Here is an 18,524-nt window from a genome sequence, read left to right as displayed (position 1 = left end):
CCTGTTTCCTCCCCTGACCTAGAAAACGTAGTTTTAGAGCTGAAAGGGACTGGTTGAGTTCACTGGGCCCAACTCAGTTTCTTTTAATTAAACATTTTATTTTGGGGTCATGTAAGTCTTATGCAGTTGTCATCAGCAATACAGAGAGCCCATGTACCCTCTACCCAGCTTTCCCCAATGGAAGCATCTGCAAAATGATAGTGCAGTGTCACAGCCAAGACATCTGCCAGGATGCGGTCAAGATACCCTAGCAGAGGCTGGAGGAAACATGTGCACCCCCTGTAAACACTTTTATTCATGTTTTCATTACTTATTTTTCTTAGTGTTAGTCAAAACTATTGAAAACTAGGCATATTAAATCTTGCAACATTAAGTTTAAATATATTATTTGTACCTCATCAACATTTTTTTTTGAGAAAGTCTAAGGTTAATTGGCAGTGTATTTGTAATAGTAGATAGAATAATGTCTGTTTTATAAACATTGACATCCTACATGTGTGAACCCCGAAAATCTGAGACAAGTCTCAGATTTTTTAGAAAGTTTATTTTGCCAAGTTTGAGGATGCACACCCAGGATGCCTCCTCAGGAGGTCCTGACGACATGGGCCCAAGGTGGTCGGGGCACAGCTTGGTTTTATACACTTTAGGGAGACATGAGGCATCAATCAATATGTGAAAGATGTACATTGGTTCAGTCAGTCAGAAAGGTGAGAAGGCCAGACAGGGGGCTTCCAGGTCATAGGTAGGTAAGAGACAAATGGTTTCATTCTTTTGAGTTGCTGATTACCCTCTCCAGATGAGGCACTCAGATACGCATTTATCTCGGTGAGCAGACAGGTGACTTTGGATACAATTGGAGGCAGGTTTGCCCTCAGCAGCTCCCAGCTTGACTTTTCCCTTTAGCTTAGTGATTTTGGGTCCCCAAGATTGATTTTCCTTTCACAAGGTCTAACATGTTTTACTATGAGCATTAATTATTCATTGTGTATTTTATTGCACAAATAAGGCATAGATTTTTTAAAAATCATCAACTCAGACACCTTACCACACATGGGCTCCACAAGGAACTCAGGGAATCCTCACAAGTCTAAAACACATGCATGGATGGGAGGTGAGGGAACGAGCCCCAGGCTGCTCTGGGAAACCTTGAGACACAATGCCATGGTCTCTGTGAGGCAGAACTGAACCTGGGATTCCATATTAAAGAGGCCTGAAGGGGGCCGCACCTCCCAGCAAAGGAAGCCTTTCAGAAATCAAGTGGGGCGGGGATGGAAACCCGACTCTCCTGAACACCTGCCTCCCAGGCCTGCCTGCCCCTGGAGCTGCAGCTCTCACCCGGCTACGGGGGATGGAGACACAGCACGACTCTCCTGAACACCTGCCTGTGCCTGGAGCCGCAGCTCACACCCCAGCTACCGTCTGGGCATGGGGGTGCACACCTGTAATCCCCACTCTTTGGGAGGCTGAGGCAGGAGGATTGCGTGAGCCCAGGAATTCCAGACCAGGCCTGGGCAACACAGGGACACCCTGTCTCTTAAAAGAAACAAACAAAAACCCAGCTACCTATACAGCTGGGGAGACCCTGGACCCAAAGAAATGATGCAGACCCTCACATTAAGGCTACACATGAACCCACAAAACAAACAAAAATTACAGAAGCATCAAGGAAGTCGGTCACTCTGTGTGGGCTTGAGCAGGAAAAATATTTGGCTGTAGACCACCCTCCCAAGGACTTCAAACACAGTCAAGGAGCTCCACGTCACAAATATCTAGCGCTTTTCAAAAAAGCATGTTCTTAAAACTGAAGACTATCATATGAAATATTTGAATAAAGGATGGAATCACAAAAATAAATAAGCAATGTCTATCAAAAACACCCAGATAAGATGTGAAAGTAACTAATAATTTAGAAATTTTAAATATATGTCATCTTTAGAATTAGAAACTGAAACGACAGGTTACACAGTACATTACAAATAAACAGAATCAAGAATAGAGCAAACATACACGGAGAGACGTGAAAAGGTAGAGACGGGGGGAGAGGGATGAAAGGGCCCACGCTCATCTAAGTGGAATTCCACAAGGGAGCAAAGTGATACGGACCCACAGACAAAGGAAACACAAGCGGGTACCCAAGCGGGTCGGATACAAAGCAGCCCAGGCTGGTCCGTCTGCCGATACTTACATATGATCGACCTGACAGTCACTGGATTAAAGGGAGTCCACGTGCCTGAAAACGAACAACAACAGGAGTTAAAGCAAAAGGAAAATCTTTCTGGGACACTGAGTTTCTGATCTATACCTGGAGGCCCCAGGAAAAGCAGTGGGGGCTCTAAGTAGTGGTTTTCTAGACACTCCAGGTGACGTGTCGGCTGCCATGACTCTTGGGAGGGGGCCAAAGCACGGCCTGCTGGGGTCACACCCTGCTGTGTGTGGGAGTCCTTCGTGGCCTCCCAGACCTCCAAGGCCGTCCACACTCATCGCGGCTGGACGTGCACTCTTATTTAACAGATAACCAAGAAATGGTTCTGTATCATTTTACACACGGAATTTTTCAAGGATGCAGTCACCAGCTAAGTTGAGAAGTTCGCACTTAGTTTTGTTAGAGAACTTCACGAATTCCCATTTCAGAAAATCCATCATCAAGGCCACCACTGCCTGCAGACACCTGAGCATAGCTTGGTCGCTGTGGCATTCACACTAATTCTACTGAAAGGTGCAAGTACCAGACCCCTTCCTTCCGTTCTCCCTCAGTAATCATCCTAAAGCACGGTGAAGACATCCATCACACCACACTTCAAAAATTCCTGACAAACTACGGTCTGGGCTTTATACGATTTTCCTTGAAACTGAATAGGAAAGCTGTACTATCCTCAGACTCATCGTTGAATCTGATACCCTTGAGCGCTCACAACCATTTATCAACTATGAGGATGAAGATTCACTGATAACCTTCACACACAAGAACCTATCTTCAGAGTGATTTGTACCTTCAGTAATTTCCATACTCACTAAAAATGAACTAAAAAAATATTTTTAAGGTCAGGAGAGACCAGTGGCTCTCCTCATACCCCATCTGTATTAGACACACAGTTTTTTTTTTTTTTAATACACAAAAATGCCACAGTCCTGGGCAGCACACAGAGACAGCCCCCTGATCTCAGAGAACAATGTCAGGCTCCTGGTAGAGCACGGGCAGTGGGGTCTGCTGGCACGGTCCCTTAGGCCTCTACGTGCCACCACTCTGGGCTCATGGGGCTCCTCCTAGTGCCATGCCCGCTCTCACCTGAAGTGCGTCCCCTCCTAAGACACACACACCCTCCCTCCAGCTCCTTCCTTTCCTTCCTCAGGGAGACTTCCACGGGGGTACCACGTTCTCCCAGCCCAGAAGTTAAATCCATTTGCTCCGCCTGAGCACCTCCCAACTTCCCCTTGGGAAGATCCCACCCTCCAGCAGTTATGCAGGGAAGCTGTGCTCTCCCCACAAAGGCAGGTGCACCTGAACCTGAGGCATACACACAGAGCAGCACTCCACGACCCACCCTCCAGCAGTTATGCAGGGAAGCTGTGCTCTTCCCACAAAGGCAGGTGCACCTGAACCCGAGGCATACACACACACAGCAGCACTGGATGACCCGCCCTCCAGCAGTTATGCAGGGAAGCTGTGCTCTTCCCACAAAGGCAGGTGCACCTGAACCCGCGGCCCACACACACAGCAGCACTCGACGAGCATCTGTTAAGCTGAATAGAGTGATAATCTGCAGGAATACCTTTCTGTAGGCTTTACAGGTATCTGAAAGGAGAGTAGGCAGGTATATGTACATAGAGGTATTCGGAAAGGTCGGAATTACTGAAAACTAGTGTTACAAAAAGCAAAGATAGGCTACAGAGAACCCACAAGGCAAAGAAAGAGGAAAACTCTAAACACCAAGGAGCATCCCTGCCTCACCCAATTCCATCTGGTCTCCCCCATTCTTCACTGCTGTGTGCAGCAACCTAGTGTCTGCACACAAGGGTGACCTACTCTGACCCAGCGCTGACAGAAGCCCCAGGAGCCAAAGCCCCTGGAAGCCTCCTGAGCAATCAATCCTCTGTCTTCATGCCATGAGCTTCTTCTCCTCTGTCTTCTGCGTCCGTGGCCCTGGACTGACTGTGTGGAGCTGGATGAGACCTAAGTCCTCAAGTGAAGGCTGCACTGTGAGGTGTCCTGATCATAAGTAGAAGCTTCTCTGGGCCATCTCAGCAAATAACACGGTGAAACAAGTTTTAAACCAAAGCAACACAGGTTAAAACACAAGCGAGATGTTAACGCCGCAGCACAGGCACAGGGAAGCTCAGGTGCCGCGTGGACGGGCACGCATGGAGTGCGCCAAGATGGTGCATTCCTGAGAGCTGGGGCCAGGAGGAACCGGACGGCCATACTGGGGTCTTCCGGAGTATTCTAAGGATTGCCCAGGAGAGCAGAGGTTGTCCCGGGATTAATCGAGGATGAGAGAGAGGCAGCCGCCCCAACAGAAAGGGCCGCTGAGGGATGGACACTCCTGATGTCTCCACTCGCCTTCCTTGCCAACCACAGCGGGGTCTGGCTTCTCCACAGAAACCAAGAGAGAACCACCACAAGGCCTAACGGCCCGTAACGAGCTGAAGCACCGTGGCGCACAGGCATTTCACGCCTCGGTTACATTAGGTGCTAGACATACCTGGGCAACCGCCTGAAAACCTAAGTAGATGTTGTGATTGGCCCAAGGCCATGGAGTCGCTTCTCACCAAATCCCAAGCCTTCCCCTGAAGCCCTGCCAAGGTGAGTTTCTGGTGAAAGCATGAAAGACTGCCATGGGGGTCCCTGAGATCACCCTCCAACTTGAAAGGGTACAGAGTAAACCAGCCAAGGGAAAGGGCTGCCAGGGAAGCCAGGCGCTTCCAGAGCCCCTCCCAGCGGAGTCACACAGGGTGCGCCGGATTCCTCCAGCAAGAAGCTGGGACAGCTAGTGCCGTGGTGCGGACCAGGGAGGCTCTCCTGAACCTGGGGGTCAGTCAGGGACGTTCCAGCCACCCACAGCGAAAGCAGGTGTTTGCCATCCATCACCTTGTTGGTCAACTACCCAGGCAAAGTAGAGCAACGTGGCTCAAGTCTCTCTCATCAGTCCGAACACTGCAGGAGCTCAGCTCCCGGGAGCCAGCCAAGGGCCCCTCCTGGGAACGTGCAGGGTTTGAGCAATCCAGACCCGCTGAGTTAACCCCTTCCCACATAGGCAGATCAAATCTGCTCCATCACCAGGGCAACAAATACCATCACCCACATCCCTGGGCCCATGTGAGAGAAGGACAGTGATGGGACTGGACATGTACTTCACAGGGCACTGTCCTGCTTCTGAGGTCTGATTTTTCTCAGTTCTCTTTAATATGGGATCTCCAAGACAGCCTCAACTGTATTTGATTAAAAAAAAAAAAAATACCGGCCGGGCGCAGGGGCTCACGCCTGTAATCCCAGCACTTTGGGAGACCAAGGCAGGTGGATCATGAGGTCAGGAGTTGAGACCAGCCTGACCAACATGGTGAAACCCCGTATCTACTGAAAATACAAAATTAGCCAGATGTGGGGCGCATGCCTGTAATCCCAGCTACTCAGGAGGCTGAGGGAGGAGAATCGCTTGAACCCGGGAGGTGGAGGTTGCAGTGAGTCAAGATTGCGCCATTGCACTCCAGCCTGGGCGACAGAGTGAGACTCCATCTTAAAGAAAAAAAAACCCTTCAAAAGAATATAAGAATTATTTCTTAAAGTACAGCTTTAAAAATGCCCTTTAAAAATATATCAATGTTATATTAAGGCAAACCTACTTCAGAAGCACAGAGACCTTGAAAAAAGTTAATTTCTTGTAATTCCAAGATGTTTTGGGAATGAGAAATCAGCACAGAAAATGGGCTAGGAGGATAATGGATGAAACCGATGGGCTGATCATGGTTCCAAGATGGTCTCGCCATGGAGGTGACGGGGTGAATGCTGCAGTGCAGGACTGGGGATGCCACAGGAACGGGTGCCCCAGGTAGGGCGTCATCCAGGAAGGATGAGAAACCTGAGAACAGCTGGGTGGGAACAGCTGGGGGGGGGAGCAGCTGGGGGAGAGCAGCTGGGTGGGAACAGCTGGGTGAGAGCAGCTGGGTGGGAGCAGCTGGGGGGGAGCAGCTGGGGGGAGTAGCTGGGGGGGAGCAGCTGGGGGAGAGCAGCTGGTGGGGGAGCAGGGTCCGCTGGCTGCACAGGGGTGGGGAGAGGAGCCCATGAGAGCAGCAAGGCTGGGAGGAACCCTAATCCCTCATCTGCACATGACATGGGGCCTGCCAGAGCCCCACAGAGCTTGGAACGGAGCTGGGGAGGAGCGTTTGCCAGGCCTCCCGTCCCCTCCTTCTTCCCATTGGGATTGCTCTGAAGGAAGAAGAACCCATCAAGTCCTTGTAAATGTGCTGGGGAGAGAACCCCTGACAGTGCCTGGTGCTCACTCCTGGGAAGCCACTGTCTTGGGTGGTCCTGGTACCGTGAAGTTTCTGGGCTCAGGTCCATGGCACCTGGAAAATGTGTTTAAGTGAAATGATCTTCAAAGCCCAAGAGAAAATGTTCCAGGAACCCCTCAGAGACCCCATGAGGCAGGAAGGACAGTGGGGCTACGAGGGCCCCCAGCTTCTCCAGCTCAACCTGTGCCTGGGAATTACTCCCTGATATCGATAGCAGAGCTGGATGCTGTGATCTGTGGGACTCTACCCTTAATGGCTTCATTTATTTACATGGATCTAACCTTATATTTATCTATGTAAAGAAATAAATTTGTCATTTGTTAGATTCACCTGTGCATGAGATATCTTTTTAAGAATATTTTGCTAGCCATTAAAGAACATAAGTTGATTTTCTTTTTTCATTTCCCTATTGCTGTGTGACAAAAGGTAATATTCTACACTTTTTGTATTAAAGGACTTCAAATTACTGATACTTTAGATGACTTCTAAAGTCTTTGCCATATTCTGAATGAAGAATGTGAGCCCCAGGTTAATAAGATCAACATGATGTGGACTAATTTGAGCTCAACATAACTGAATTAATTAGCAGCGTGTGTTTTTCCTGCTTCATCCACTCACACACTATCTGAGACCCATTCATGTCTCTGGGGGTCCCTCACTCGCCTTGCTGGCGGACTCCACTGAGGGCTGACTCCACTGACATCCACTGGGATGTCCTCATCCACCTGCAGTGAACGAGCATTTGGATCTCTTCCCACTTAGGTTTGTGCAAACAGTGACACCAGGTGCATCTGAAATATGCCACATGCCCAAGTGCACGTGGGGCGTAAGCAGCTCCTTGACCCCTCTGTGGTGAGAGAGCACTGAGGCCCAGGATGAAGTGGGGAGGTGTGGGTGTGGGGCCAGGCTGGGGTTGGGGAGAGGACACTGGATTCTGGGCTTTATCTGAGAGCCGAGCAGCAGGTGTCGTGGCAGCTCAGATCTGGTGTTGAACTGGCCCGATTGTCCCATAGAACTGATGTTCATGGTTTCTCTGAATAACACAGAAATGGAGCCTTGTTGTCTTGAAACTTGAGAAAGTGACATTTGTCTTATCTGAGTTCCTTTCTTAGGAAACTGACCATCAGGCCTCCCGGGTAGTGTGAAGGAAGAGAGACTCACCAGATCACACCATCTGGACAGTGAGACGCCAAACCCCTCACCCATCATGAGTGCCTGACCAGCCACCTGCCTCCTCCTGACCAACTCCTCTTCCTCACTCTCCCTAATTCCTGTTTTCCTTACACACAGTCACACTTCTTCCCTGCTATATAGTGAGTCAGGAAGATGGATTTGAAGCTGACCTCCCATCTCCTGGCCTGTAGCTTCTGATGCACGCCTTCTTCATTGGCAGTAACTATCGTCTTAGTGATTGGCTTTCTGCGTGGTGAGCAGTGGGATCTGGAACAAACCCCTGCATTCCGGGAACAGGGAGAGCAGCCTCAGCAGGCCCCCGGCCCTGAGTGCGGTCATGACCACCAGGGACCACCCACCGAAGGTGAATGTGGACAAGAAAAAAAGGCTCTTGAGGACCCAGCCAGAATTCCTGCAACGTCACGGAGAATCATGGCCACCCGGCCCATGCCCCCTTGAAGGGCAGCTGCAAGATTCATCTCATTTGTCTTTCTTTCCTGGACATCTTCAAATCTCCTTCACCACAACCTTATGATCCTGAGTTTCCATCAATATGTGCATTGTTTTACTATAATGCTTTAATTTACTCTGCCGGTTATGTGGAGAAATGCAACCTCATCAGCAGAAATTATTTCCACCCTGCCGCTTTTTAAATGTTATTTTCTATAGCCAGGTACTGAGCCCTTCAATGGAGGTCTAAACCCTCCACTCTCTCCCTCTGGGATTGCCAAGCCTGTGGTTTCAGTTCCATGCTCCCAGGTAGATTATGTCAACTCAAAGTCCAATGGGCTTATGAAATACTTTTTGTGGTTTTTTTCTTAATTTTAAGAGTTTTTTTTTTTTAATGTTTTTGTTTCATGGAGGTGACACCCTCTGTCTTTGACTTGTGGCAGCCTTCCTCCTTCAGTCTGCGTGTACTGAAGCCAGTGTTTGCTGTACAGCCCCTCAGCCGCAGCAGCCCACAGTGAGGTGCAGGTGCTCACGCCACCGCCCCAGAGAGCTCCTCCATTCGCCCCTCCACCCGTAGCCCCTCGAAACCACTGCCCTGCTCCCCAACACGGTAGCACTGTCTTCTCCAAGATGTCACGCGGTGGCATCCCTCGGCCTGTGCCCACCGACAACTAGCTTCCTTCACCGGGCATGTGGCCTGGGAGACCTGGGGCATTGGGTGCATCTTTCCACTGCTGGTTGGTGCCCCCTGTGTGGAAGCATCCGCGTTGGTTCCCGCCTCCTCCTGCCGATGGACATTTTGTTTTCTTCCAGTTATTGGCAATGAGGAATGAGGCCTAAACACTTGTGTGCAGGTTTGTGTGTGCACGTTTAAGATTTCTCTTGGGGGACATTTCAGGAGCGGGGTTGCTGGATGACAGGGTAAAGATGTGCCTAACTTCGTAAGAAACTCCCGGACCACTTTCCAGCATGGCGGGACCCCTCCCATTCCCACTGCAGCTTATGAGGGTCCCAGTTCCTCTGCATCATCACTAGAACCTGGGTCGGCCTGTGGTTTTTGTCTGTTTTTAGCCATTTTAATAGATTTGCAGAGGTACCGTTAACTGGCATTTCTCCAGCATCTCTATGATGTTGAGCCTCTTTCTCGGGCAATATGCCCTGTTTATACCTTCTTTGATGAGGCCTCCATTCAAATATTTGCCCTCTCTTTACTACTGGGGTTTTTACTTTCCTATGGTTCAGCTTTGATGGTTCTTCATATATTCTGCGTGCCAGTACGTTGTGAGATGTGTGATTCACACATATTTTTTTCTAGACCATGGTTTGTGTTTCATTCTCTTTAGATTTTCACATTGCTTTATAGAATTATAATTTTAAATTTATGACTACATTTAACTTGTCAATCTTTTATGAATCATGCTTTTGGTGTCATGTCTAAGAACTTTTCACCTGACCCCAGGCCATACAAATTTTCCCATGTTTTTATCTAAGGGTTTGATAGCGTTATGTTCTCCATTTAGGCCTGTGATAAATGTTGAGTAACATTTTGTGTCAGCCATGGCCATACCTTTCTCCATCTCTGACAGTATCGTGGGCGTTTGCAGCTCCCAGTGCTCCGTGCTGTTCCTGTCTTCTTGATCTGCTCTTCCTGTGAGCTTCAGGGCATGTCTCAGTGCTGGCGCTGTCCTGGTCCATCGGGGGTCCCGTGGGCTTGTCTGTGTGGGAAAGTCGGGATTGTGATGTTGACGGGATGCTTTGTGGGTCAGGGGGAGGTGCTGATGGGGGTTTCCCTGTAGGAGAGAGAGGTGTTTGGTTTTCCAGATGGTGCAGACTTGAGAGGGGACAAACTTGAGAAATGCCACCAAGGAGAAGCCCAGGCAGAGCAGGTCTCGGGGCCGCCCAGCTGTGTGGGAGCCAAACGTGGATGTGTCAGTGGCCATGCCAGGAGGTAAACCCTCAACCAAGGGCCTCTGGGTGTCCAAGGCCAAGTCTTATTCAACAGGTGCGTTCAGCTGAGCCAACCATGGCAGAAATGCATAAGGGAGATCCCATGGTTCCTCTGTTTAAATCCTCTGCTAATCCCCACCCGCCTCAGAGAAGGAGCCAAGTCCTCACAGCAGCCTGCCACCCCCACCTGACTCGGCCTCCTCTGGCTCTGATTCTCCGTACCCTTCTATCCCTCTCTGTCTCTTCTCCCACCAGAGAGGAGACCCTGCACATTCATCCTGGTGGATTCAAACCCATCTTTGCCACACAGATAGTCACCACAATGAATAGGTATAATCTAGAAAGAGTCCTTTTGAAAAAGAAAAAGGCAGGCCAGGCATGGTGGCTCATGCCTGTAATCCCAGCACTTTGGGAGGCTGAGGCTGGAGAATCACCTGAGGTCAGGAGTTTCAGACCAGCCTGGACAACATGGTGAAACCCCATCTCTGGTAAAAATATAAAAATTAGCTGGGCATGGTGGCGGGCGCCTGTAATCCCAGCTACTTGGGAGGTTGAGGCAGGAGAATCACTTGAACCCAGAAGGTGGAGGTTGCAGTGAGCTGAGATTGCGCCACTGCACTCCAGCCTGGGCAACAGAGTGACACTCTGTCTCAAAAACATAACAATAGGAATAATACAAGAAAAGTGCAAATTCAAACAACTTAACAGAAACTGGGCAAAAGAGCTGACCGGCCCTCCACAGAAGAGGAAATGTGGAGGAATGGCTAATGAAAACATGAAGAGGGGCTCAGCCTAACAGGGGGAGATATCACGTGAAACCCACCAGAGGGGCAAACATCCCACCACCCACAACCCAATCCATGCCAGTGTTGGGGAGAATGGAGAGAAGCAGGAACACCACGCCCTGCTAAGAATGGTTGTGAAGTCTATTTTTGTTATGCTTGTATATGAAAGAGTGTATGTTGCAGGTTATGAGGAAAGTTACATTTCTTACCTGGGATGAAATTTTAAAACTTGAAAGCTACTGACCAGAAGAAACTTGCACTTGTGTACAAAAGAAACGCCCAAGAATGTTCCTAGCAAAACACAGTCCTCAGGGCCCCAACCTGGCCAAACACTCATCCACAGGAAGATGAAGACATTTCCCATGCTCCCCTCAGACGACGGGAGATCACGCAGCAATGAAAATGAACCATGTCAGTGTGGGTGGGTCTCAGGGAGAGAATGGAGACGGGAGATCACACAGCAATGAAAATGAACCATGTCAGTGTGGGTGGGTCTCAGGGAGAGAATGGAAACGGGAGACCACGCAGCAATGAAAATGAACCATGTCAGTGTGGGTGGGTCTCAGGGAGAGAATGGAGACGGGAGATCACGCAGCAATGAAAATGACCATGTCAGTGTGGGTGAGTCTCAGGGAGAGAATGGAGACGGGAGACCACGCAGCAGTGAAAATGAACCATGTCAATGTGGGTGAGTCTCAGGGAGAGAATGGAGACGGGAGATCACACAGCAGTGAAAATGAACCATGTCAGTGTGGGTGAGTCTCAGGGAGAGAATGGAGACGGGAGATCACGCAGCAGTGAAAATGAGCCATGTCAGTGTGGGTGAGTCTCAGGCAGAGAATGGAGACAGGAGATCACGCAGCAATGAAAATGGACCATGTCAGTGTGGGTGAGTCTCAGGGAGAGAATGGAGACGGGAGATCACGCAGCAGTGAAAATGAGCCATGTCAGTGTGGGTGGGTCTCAGGGAGAGAATGGAGACGGGAGATCACGCAGCAGTGAAAATGAGCCATGTCAGTGTGGGTGAGTCTCAGGCAGAGAATGGAGACAGGAGATCACGCAGCAATGAAAATGGACCATGTCAGTGTGGGTGAGTCTCAGGGAGAGAATGGAGACGGGAGATCACATAGCAGTGAAAATGAACCATGTCAGTGTGGGTGAGTCTCAGGGAGAGAATGGAGACGGGAGATCACGCAGCAATGAAAATGAACCATGTCAGTGTGGGTGGGTCTCAGGGAGAGAATGGAGGACAGAAATAGACATAGAGCAGATGCTCAGAGCCATGCAGGGCAGGAGCAGCCACGCAGGAGAACTTCCTCACATCAAAGTTCAAAACTACAGCCGAGGCAACAGAGCAAGACCCTGCCTCAAAAAGAAAACAGAAAGTTCAAAAACTAAATGGCATATTTTTTAGGGATGTGCAGATACATGGTGAAAGAAATGTACTATGAAGAAAAGTGTGGGAATAATAAAGACTAAAGCAGGAACTGATTCCCTCTGCAGGAGAAGGGAAGGGACCCGGGACTCAGGCAGGGCCTCCAGGGAGCATCCACAGTTATGTTTCTTGAGATTCTACTCCTTAAACTTGGTGGAGGTCCTCTGTGTCCAATGTGTCAATATTCTTTATACCTTACCCATACTGTACAAATGCTTTATTTCTATTCAATACTTAGAAAGCAGTTATAAACAAGATGCATTCAATAGCAAGGTGGCAGATGAACATCAGGAAGGAACATCCATGAGGTTCCATCCACGGAACCTCACCATGGATACGCTTGTGATCAAGGGCCTGGTCTCCCCTCAAGACACGGTCAGAGATCAGAGGCCACACCATCATAGCAGTGGAGCAGGACAAGCTGGGACAGGGTCCTTCTGTGACACCTGCTGCATCACCAGGCTGTGTGAACGGACTCAATTGCCAGAACTCACAGAATAGCAGTATCAGCGCCGAAACCTCACAAGAAAAATGGTAAGTTCTAAGTTTCTCCATTAATAGTAACTCTCAGATTAATCTCTGTCATCCATCGCTTCTCCAAGAAATAACTTTTTAGGGTGACGTGCCAGGCGCCATGTTGGAGGGTTGGTGGTAGCGGCTTGGGGAGATGCTCGCTCTGTTGGTCTCACTCTCTCACACGCTTCCCCTGGCTCCCTTCGTTCCCCCCACCCAACTTGGCCTGCATGCGGGAGTGTGTGCAAGGGAGTGGGAGGACGTCGGGGGGTGGGGGGAGGCATTCCGGTCCCCAAGGGACCCGCGGAGGGAGGCGGAGGCTGTGAGGGACTCCGGGAAGCCATGGACGTCGAGAGGCTCCAGGAGGCGCTGAAAGATTTTGAGAAGAGGGGAAAAAGGAAGTTTGTCCTGTCCTGGATCAGTTTCTTTGTCATGTAGCCAAGACTGGAGAAACAGATTCAGTGGTCCCAATTTAAAGGCTATTTTATTTTCAAAATGGAGAAAGTGATGGATGATTTCAGAACTTCAGCTCCTGAGCCAAGAGGTCCTCCAAACCCTAATGTTGAATATATTCCCTTTGATGAAATGAAGGAAAGAATACTGAAAATTGTCACTGGATTTAACAGTATCCCTTTTACTATTCAGCGACTATGTGAATTGTTAACAGATCGAAGGAGAAACTATACAGGAACAGACAAATTTCTCAGAGGAGTAGAAAAGGATGTGATGGTTGTTAGCTGTGTTTATCCTTCTTCAGAGAAAAACAATTCCAATAGTTTAAATCGAATGAATGGTGTTATGTTTCCTGGAAATTCACCAAGCTATACTGAGAGGTCTAATATAAATGGGCCTGGGACACCCAGGCCACGTAATCGACCAAAGGTTTCTTTGTCAGCCCCCATGACAACAAATGGGTCGCCTGACAGCACAGACAGCAAAGAGGTAAATTTGCAGCAAAATGAAGAGAAAAATCACAGTGACTCTTCAACATCTGAATCAGAAGTTTGCTCAGTGAGCCCTTTGAGAAATAAACATCCAGATGAAGATGCTGTGGAAGCTGAGGGGCATGAGGTAAAAAGACTCACGTTTGACAAAAAAGGCGAAGTCGGAGAAACAGCCATTCAAGCCACTTGCAGAGAACTTTCTTCAGTTATGATAGAAGAAACAGAAGCATCACCTTCATCTCAGGATAAAGACACAGAAAGCCGTGGTACCCGGCAGTGCGTACAGAAGAGGATGAAGAAGCGGATGAAGAGGAAGAAGAAGGTATTGAGAGACCATCTGTAAAAGGGAGGAGTAAGAAGATTCTCAAATTCTTGTATTCATTGTTTTTGTGAAAGAATTGTACATAATAGAACTCCTTGTAATGCCCACATTGGGCTTTTCTCCCACCTGTATGTAGTTGTTGCTGAATTTCAGGGGATGTGATTTGAACTATAGAACATCAGAATTCATGAAACTTAACTGTGGAGGTATTTTGAAAATAAAATTTAAGTACAACAACATTTGCTTATTTTTAGTCTTTTATGGCATCAAGAGAAATGATCCCGGAAAGAAAAAATCAAGAAAAAGAATCTGATGATGCCTCAACTGTGAATGAAGAGACTTCTGAGGAAAATAATCAAATGGAGGAATCTGATGTGTCGCAAGCTGAGAAAGATTTACTACATTCCGAAGGTAATGAAAACGAAGGCCCTGAAAGTAGTGGTTCTTCTGACTGCTGTGAAACAGAAGAATTAGTAGGATCCAATTCCAGTAAAACTGGAGAGATTCTTTCAGAATCATCCATGGAAAATGATGATGAAGCCACAGAAGTCACCGATGAACCAATGGAACAAGACTATTTAGAAACATTTAGATGCAGTATTTTACATACAGTTCTGGTTTTAACGCCGTATAAAACTTTTATGTAAAAAAGTGGACCTTTAGTTTTACAAGAAAAGCAGGTTGTAAAATAAAGTACTTTATGGATAATTCCTGGAAGAGTTGTGCATGTAAGAACTGTGAATTTTCAATCAGCTCCTCTGGGTCCTGCTTACCTTACCGCTGATCTTTCTTTCTTTCTTTTGGTCTGGGCAAATCAGTGGTTTGTGTATAGATTTTTTTTTTTAATTTAGGATTAAGGTTTTTAAACTGGAAGGTAATCATAATGTTGAAAAGTTTTTTGAGATTGTCACATTTAGTTTATACATATGCAAGAAGCTTTTTGTCTTGTGTCTTTCTGATAGCTCTAGCAGTTTTCATATTTTGGTCATAGTTTCAACATTTTAACATGTGAATAATAGGGTTTCATGCTGGTTTCCAGATTTTACTGTTCAGCTACGTACAATGGAACTTTAAGTTATATTCTAAGGGGGGAAATGTTATATTTTTCTGTTTCTATAAGAGATGAATACAGTGGATACTTTTTCTATTGGTAATGATTGAGTTCACCTCTTTCAGAAGACATTTTCTTTCTCTTCTGAGTAACTGAAATAAAATCTGGCCTTTGTGAAACCCTGGAAATACCACGACCCGCAACTAGAAACACCAATACCAGCTCCTCCGCGAGTTTCCAGCTCCACAACCTAAGACATCAGAGGCAGCATTGGCTCTTCACGCAGATTCCAGCTCCAGGACCCTCATATTTGAACCGCAGGACCATCTCATCCCTGGATCTCCAGCTGCACCACACTCAAATTAGAACAACATCAGCTCCTCTCCAGGTCTCCACCTGCACAGCCCTCGAACGGGAACGTCAGCTCCTCCCCAGGTCTCCAGCTGCACGGCCCTAAAACTAGAACATCAGCTCCCGCCCGGGTCGCCAGTTGCACCATCCTCAAACTGGAACATCAGATCCCCACGGGTCTCCAGCTGCAGGGCCCTCAAACTGGAACATCAGCTCCCCACCAGATCTCCAGCTGCACGGCCCTCAAACTGGAACATCAGCTCCCCGCTGGGTCTCCAGCTGCATGGCCTGCAAACTGGAACATGAGCTCCCCGCCGGGTCTCCAGCTGCATGGCCCTCAAACGGGAACATCAGCTCCCCACCAGATCTCCAGCTGCACGGCCCTCAAACTGGAATATCAGCTCCACCCCGGGGCCCCAGGTGCACAGCCCTCAAACTGCAACATCAGCTCCCAGCCGGGTATCCAGCTGCATGGCCCTCAAACTGCAACATCAGTTCCCCCCCCGGGTCTCCAGCTTCACGGCCCTCAAACTGGAACATCAGCTCCCCACCCAGGTCTCCAGCTCCACGGCCCTCAACCTGCAACATCAGCTCCCCACCGGGTCTCCAGATGCATGGCCCTCAAACTGGAACATCAACTCCCCACCAGGTCTCCAGATGCACAGCCTGCAAACTGGAACATCAGCTCCCATCAGATCTCCAGCTGCACAGCCCTCAAACTGGAATATCAGTTCCACCCCGGGGCGCCAGGTGCACAGCCCTCAAACTGCAACATTAGCTCCCAGCCAGGTCTCCAGCTTCACGGCCCTCAAACTGGAACATCAGCTCCCCGCCCAGGTCTCCAGCTCCACGGCCCTCAACCTGCAACATCAGCTCCCCACTGGGTCTCCAGATGCACAGCCCTCAAACTGGAACATTGGCTCCCCACCGGGTCTCCAGCTGCATGGCCTTAAACTGGAACATCAGCTCCCAGGCCCTCAAACAGGAACATCAGCTCCCCACAGGGTCTCCAGCTGCACGGCCCTCAAATTGCAACATCAGTTCCCCCCTGGGTCTCCAGCTGCACCACCTCAAACTGCAACATCAGCTCCCTGCTGGGTCTCCAGCAGCACGGCCCTCAACCTGGAACATCAGCTCCCCCCAACCCGGGTCTCCAGCTCCACGACCCTCAACCTGCAACACTGGCTCCCCACCGGTTCTCCAGATGCACGGCCCTCAAACGTCAGCTCCCCGCCGGGTCTCCAGCTGCACGGCCCTCAAACTGGAACATCAGCTCCCCGCCAGGTCTCCAGATGCACGGCCCTCAAACTGGAACATCAGCTCCCAGCCAGGTATCCAGCTGCATGGCCCTCAAACTGCAACATCAGTTTCCCCCCGGGTGTCCAGCTTCATGGCCCTCGAACTGGAACATCAGCTCCCCACCCAGGTCTCCAGCTCCACGGCCCTCAACCTGCAACATCAGCTCCCCACCGGGTCTCCAGATGCACAGCCCTCAAACTGGAACATCGGCTCCCCACCGGGTCTCCAGCTGCATGGCCTTAAACTGGAACATCAGCTCCCCACCGGGTCTCCAGATGCACAGCCCTCAAACTGGAACATCAACTCCCCGCCGTGTCTCCAGATGCACGGCCTGCAAACTGGAACATCAGCTCCCGTCAGGTCTCCAGCTGCACAGCCCTCAAACTGCAACATCAGCTCCCAGCCAGGTATCCAGCTGCATGGCCCTCAAACTGGAACATCAGCTCCCCGCCCGGGTCTCCAGCTCCACGGCCCTCAACCTGCAACATCAGATCTCCACCGGGTCTCCAGATGCACGGCCCTCAAACTGGAACATTGGCTCCCCGCCAGGTCTCCAGCTGCATGGCCTTAAACTGGAACATCAGCTCCCAGGCCCTCAAACAGGAACATCAGCTCCCCACAGGGTCTCCAGCTGCACGGCCCTCAAATTGCAACATCAGTTCCCCCCTGGGTCTCCAGCTGCACCGCCTCAAACTGCAACATCAGCTCCCCGCTAGGTCTCCAGCAGCACAGCCCTCAACCTGGAACATCAGCTCCCACCCACCCGGGTCTCCAGCTCCACGGCCCTCAACCGGCAACACTGGCTCCCCACCGGTTCTCCAGATGCACGGCCCTCAAACTGGAACATCAGCTCCACCCCGGGTATCCAGCTGCACGGCCCTCAAACTGGAACATCAGCTCCCCGCCAGGTCTCCAGATGCACGGCCCTCAAACTGGAACATCAGCTCCCTGCCAGGTCTCCAGCTGCACGGCCCTCAAACTGGAACATCAGCTCCCCGCCGGGTCTCCAGCTGCATGGCCCTCAAATTGCAACATTAGCTCCCAGCAGAGTCTCCAGCTGCACGGCCATCAAACTGGAACATCAGCTCCCCCGCGGGTCTCCAGCTGCACAGACCTCAAACTTGAACATCAGCTCCCCGCCGGGTCTCCAGCTGCATGGCCCTCAAACTGGAACATCAGCTCCACCCCTGGGTCTCCAGCAGCACGGCCCTACAACTGGAACATCAGCTCCCTGCCGGGTCTCCAGCTGCATGGCCCTTAAACTGGAACATCAGCTCCCCGCCAGGTTCAAACTGTTCCAGTTTGAGGGCCGTGCAGCTGAAGACCCGGTGGGGAGCTGATGTTCCAGTCTGAGGGCCGTGCAGCTGGATACCCGGTGGGGAGCTGAAGTTCCAGTTTGAGGGCTGTGAAGCTGGAGACCCGGTGGGGAGCTGATGTTCCAGTCTGAGGGCCGTGCAGCTGGAGACCCGGTGGGGAGCTGATGTTCCAGTTTGAGGGCCGTGCAGCTGGAGACTCGGTGGTAGCCGATGTTGCAGTTTGAGGGCCGTGCAGCTGGAGACCCAGGTGGGAACCGATGTTCCAGTTTGGCAGCCATGCAGCTGGAGGCACTGCGGGGAGCAGATGTTCCAGTTTGATGTTCCCCCATGGGTCTCCAGGTGCACGGCCCTCAAACTGGAACATCAGCTCCCCGCCAGATCTCCAGCTGTACAGCCATCAACATCAGCTCCTCCCCGAGTCCTCAGCTGCG

The 18,524-nt window shown here is 50.1% G+C and overlaps 3 pseudogenes; 2 read left to right on the top strand and 1 right to left on the bottom strand.

The window, feature by feature from the left end:
• Positions 1 to 77: 77 nt before the first annotated feature.
• Positions 78 to 18,524, bottom strand: part of LOC134757564 (peflin-like) — a 31,227-nt pseudogene continuing 12,780 nt past the window's right edge.
• Positions 11,908 to 18,158, top strand: LOC134757636 (uncharacterized; annotated as a pseudogene).
• Positions 13,095 to 13,361, top strand: LOC115931237 (serine/threonine-protein phosphatase 4 regulatory subunit 2-like; annotated as a pseudogene).

The sequence above is a fragment of the Gorilla gorilla genome, chromosome 19, assembly GCF_029281585.2.
Source record: "Gorilla gorilla gorilla isolate KB3781 chromosome 19, NHGRI_mGorGor1-v2.1_pri, whole genome shotgun sequence".
In the NCBI taxonomy this organism is placed as follows: domain Eukaryota; kingdom Metazoa; phylum Chordata; class Mammalia; order Primates; family Hominidae; genus Gorilla; species Gorilla gorilla.
This window is presented reverse-complemented; position numbering and strand designations above follow the sequence as displayed.